The sequence below is a fragment of the Ceratosolen solmsi genome, unplaced genomic scaffold (genome assembly GCF_000503995.2).
Source record: "Ceratosolen solmsi marchali unplaced genomic scaffold, CerSol_1.0 scaffold56, whole genome shotgun sequence".
Classification (NCBI taxonomy): domain Eukaryota; kingdom Metazoa; phylum Arthropoda; class Insecta; order Hymenoptera; family Agaonidae; genus Ceratosolen; species Ceratosolen solmsi.
Genome location: NW_011948425.1, coordinates 1,463,622 through 1,468,425, shown reverse-complemented (window position 1 = coordinate 1,468,425; position 4,804 = coordinate 1,463,622). Strand labels below are relative to the sequence as shown.

Here is a 4,804-nt window from a genome sequence, read left to right as displayed (position 1 = left end):
GTCCATCCAGACCATAAAAATGTAACGAGCCTGTAAACGTTCGCTTATATTGCCCTGCCATTGTATGCGTCGGCGCGAGCCTGGGATTGAGGCAGGTCCCGAGCACGCTACACATTTGATGATGTTGCGCCTGCTACGTCAGACCACGAGAGATTGAACGAGAGAGAGAGAGAGAGAGAGAGAGAGTCACGGGAACCAATGACTCTTCTTACGCGGCCATTATTGGGCTGATTTTGTATCTCCGCCTGTTTCTTATTTTTTAAACGTTGACGTTTACACGCTTTATTCGTCCTTCCACTCATTGCGATAACGCAGCCTCCGAATGTCTCGGGCTACAAAGACAAATTTTCACAAGCTAGAACTTGAGAGTCAATGTTGCGGAGGACATTGTGGGATCGAAACAGGTGGGTTAAGAGGATGCCGGACCATGCAGATATTGCAATGGCTGGTGGCTGCACGGTCGGCCTTGTAATAAATGGCAATAATCGCGATAATAATATTCGGGGACAGATGGAATGGAATAAAGTGCGTATCGGTTGCACGAGGCCACCGTCGTCGATGTCGGCCAACGTAAATGGCCGGGTGTAGCGAAGCTGCAAATGTTACATTCGTTCGGCATGTTGGCGAGGAACCTCGTAAAAAGCAAGAAGAGCCGGGGCGTTCCTCCCGTGAAAATTCGGGGCTCTCGACGTAGTGGGGAGGGTGGACCGATGCGTTGACAGAGACGTCCTTTTTAAATGTCATAAAAGCCGGCGGTGGCGAATTCGCGCCTCCATGAATGAACGGACACGAGCGAGGCCTACGAACGCGTTAAAGTCGTGACTCTCGACTTTATGACCTCTCTTGAGTGAGCCGCTACTCCACACGACGACGAGGATGACGACGACGGCGACGACGACGGCGACGACGACAGCGAAGAAAACGACCAAGGCGATGGTCCAGCCGATGTGTCGATCCTCGATTATAGGCGAGCACGGACCTTCGTGCGCGTTTGCGTGTGTGTGTGCGCGCGCGCGCGCGGGCAGAGGGTCGCGTGGCGTAAGATCTAGTCGCTCATCCTGTCTCTAGCTCCTTTCGATCCTCGTAGTAGTCCTTGTCGTTGGTCTTGCTCGTCACCGCCACCGAGACCGCCATCGCCGTCATAAGCGTTGTCGCAGCGACGACCTTGACACTGATTCACGGCCGTAATATACACGTATGGGATAGGTACAGCGCACGGAGGCACATGATTCATGTGCAAAGTGCGGCTCTACGGCGACTCGGCCTCTCTCGCTCCGGGGCCGAGGAGGCCGTCCAGGTGAGTTAAAGCCATAGGGCAGGTATGCCGCGGGAGCGAGACGGGTACGGGTCCTGGGGGAAAGAGGTAATGGAACTCTTTGCGGCTTGTCGGAGAGGCCGGTCGCGCGAGCCGTTCCTCGTTTTACTAACACTTAAAAGTTTACTGGCGCTCATAAAACGCGGACGTTTAGCTTTATTTGGCCGCGCGCGACGCCCCGACACTCGGAGCGAGAGAGCGATGACTTAGGGACGACGCATACGGAGCGCGAGCACGTGTGTCGTCTTTCGCAGGAGGAGCCGCGTTTTACGATGTTTTCGTAGGAATCGCACGCGTCGGACGTGGACACGCAGCCGGAAGTGCGGAGAAGCTGCGACTCGCTGCCCCGAGGGTCATTATACCGCTAGGCGCGTGGCCCCTACGACGATGTTTATGTACTTTTCATTTGGCGATTAGCTGCGATTTTATGTCGTAGCGCTCTATAGTGATATGTGCGAGAGATCTTGTTATCTTGATCGCTGAGTCACACGCTCGCAAAACTATGTCACTGTTATTGCATTAAGGTCGTCCTGAGTCTGGCTCGCTTTATTGTCCGGGCTCATCGGCGCCGCCGCTAATCACTCCGATGCAGACATCCTAGTCTGTCCCGTAAACGAATTGTTTCTCCTTTCTCGACCGTCCCTTATAATTCCTGTCCTTTGGGGTGGGGGGAGGGGGTGGGGGAGGCAGGGAGACACCGCGTGTATTTATTCGATGGTTTATGGATCGGTTATGAGTGCTCGTAGACGGGTGCTGTGTATGGCCCAACGATTTTCCGCTGGAAAAGTTTTGTAGCGTCGGAAGGATCGATTCTTGCATACGGCACTATGCCCCGTGACGAATGGCGATAAGCTTTGATCGGCCGCGGTAAGAAAAAGAAGTTTCTTAAACTAATTGCCGAGTTAATTTATCAGCTTGTCAACCTTCTTCTCTTATCTTATATTGACGATTTTTCATTCATAAAAATTAAGACACAAATCGTCTTCCTTCTTCCTTCCATTCTTTCTATCTTTTCTCTTATCATTTTGTCCTTTAGATGTGTCGATTGACGCCGAAATAGTAAATAGGAAAGAAAAAAATTAAAGAAATGAAATACATCGATTTACACGTTGGTTGAAAAAAGGATTCTTTTTTTTTCTAATGAAAATTCGCGTGCATAGGTGAAAATATAATTTGTAAATTTTTTTCATTAAAGTACAAATTTGCATAGATCTATTGGAGTCGATCGATTTAATAATTGCCGATGTTTGACATATCAATCAATTATCAGATTCAAAAAGAAATCGGCTCCTAGCATTAAAAAAAGTTCTTGTGACAATGATGGCGATAAAAAAAAAGTTTTTAAAACACTTGACCTTTTCGTTTGTAATATAAAGATGATGATGATGATGTGTGTGTGTGTGTGTGTGTGTGTGTGTGTGTGTGTGTGTGTGTCTGTTGTTCGTTCGTTAATAAAGAAAATTTTACTTTCGGATACTGGAATTACTATAATGGATTTTTCATTACATTAAAGGATGAATTGACAAACATTTTGAATTATCCTTTTTAAGCTTTTTATTTCAATTTAAAAGAAATGTCATCCATATAAAACAAAAGAACAAAAAAAGATTACCAAATCCTACATTGGATAGTAATAATATTTAAAAATTTCGTCCTCCAGTCTCTAACTAAACGTGTACGCATATATATATATATATATATATATAATGTATTGATATGTAAAATGGACCTATTAATGATTAGACAATTCTGTCATTGACTTTGAAGCTTGCAGACCGAGATAATTCCTCTGCCTTTGAATTATCAACGCAGTAAAGCCATTCATATTTGATTCTCTAAGCACAACGGTATTATTTGTACTTGAAACAATGACTAATGATATTCTTTATTGCCTATTTGCTCATTCGTTAATGTAGCGAGCGAGATAAATAAGCTCGTCAATTATTACTGTATGAAATAACAACAACAACAACAACAACAACACAGACGCAAAAAGAAAAAATACCGGGAGAGGGGCTTTCGGCATCACTCCTTTGCGTTTGTATACAAAAGATTATTATTGTTGTCTGGCAAAGATATAATACCTTTCACAAAGATCGTTAAGCGACTTGTTAGCTTTGCGTAATCGTTGCCGCGTGTGTCGCCAGCCAGCATTGGCTAATTCAACGACCAAAACCCGCTTTCATTTCATTCATACGTCGTCTATCTGCATTTGCGCGCCCCGTATCACGGAAAAATGCGCGCAATGAAGATTAACGGCCGAGGCAATTATTTTGCTTGTGTCGATGCTTTATGAACGAACGGCACTTCGCCTGCGGAAGAACAGCAGAGGCGAGAATCTCCGTAGCCACCCACGCGCATACGTTAGATGGCGCGAGTTCCTACACTCCCAAATCAAAGGGGCAATTTTATTTATTCTAACGATTGGGTTTGCAAAAAGTGTGGAAAATCATTAGTTCCATTCCATCCTCGTTATATTCATGAACTAAGTAATAAACAAAATAAACAGTTGATGTAAACTGCATCCGAATTGGATACGAGATGGATGAATAATCTTTAAAGGCAATTTCTATCCTTTTAATGACTTGTTAATGGCTATCGACAATTATATCGTCAAAACGGCAAATGCTGTATATTTTATTTTTTAAGAAACTACTCGTATGGGATTAAGAAATTTGTACTTGTTGGAAGATAAATTATTCAATGGGCCTTACGCTTAATCAACATTCTTAATCGGTATAAAATCATTATACAATTAGAGAATGTAAATTCTCGAAAATCTTTATAACTATTAGATAAAGGCGATTACTTTTAATTAGCCCTTGTTTCTAGTTGCCTTTCATAAAACTTGTATTCGATGAATTGACGCCGTGTTATTGTAATGCAACTCGATAGTCGATATAAAGAATGAGGGACATCAAATTGTCTTCGCAAATAATATGTAATACAATTTAAAATCTGTACTACTTCGTATGGCTGCAGTGAGATTCCTTTAAATTGGTTGGCCAGTCCAATCTAAATTTAAATCAGGCTATGGTAGTCGAACGCTCTGTATAACGTAGCAAAATTTATGGGAGGTCATCCCGCCTGAAGAGATTGGCTTTGTACATGACCCTCTGGCTGCGTGTGTGCGTACGCGCGTGTGTCGTTCCTTTACACAATATTGTCCCGCCATACTCGTAAAGATCTCACTTATTCGGCTGGAATTGTGAATTTTAAACGTAAATTTACAAAGTCATGACATCTACTGGTAATACAATGGCCGGCATAAACTTGGTAAAAACATTTTCATTTCGATATGTAAAAAGTGAAAATAAAAAACAATGTTCAAGAGTATTCGCAAAGGCGCTCAAAATGTTTAACTATAGCAGAAAGATTTTCATAATTTACATCGCTTTTCAATCGTATAGCGCGGTTTTTATATATTCTAAACCCCCCCCCCCCCCCCCCCCCCCCCCCCCCCCCCCCCCCCCCCCCAGCGCCCCTTTT

The 4,804-nt window shown here is 43.9% G+C and overlaps 2 long non-coding RNA genes across 3 annotated transcripts in view; one reads left to right on the top strand and one right to left on the bottom strand.

Annotated features, from left to right (window-relative positions):
* Nucleotides 1-4,804, bottom strand: part of LOC105362799 (uncharacterized) — a 74,981-nt gene that overhangs the window by 23,840 nt on the left and 46,337 nt on the right. The gene's annotated exons all lie outside the window — the stretch shown is intronic.
* LOC105362798 (uncharacterized) overlaps nucleotides 172-4,804 on the top strand; it is a 19,314-nt gene continuing 14,681 nt past the window's right edge. Inside the window, exon 1 of the long non-coding RNA XR_912907.1 lies at nucleotides 172-185. This is a non-coding gene — a long non-coding RNA (uncharacterized LOC105362798). The remainder of the gene's footprint in view (nucleotides 186-4,804) is intronic.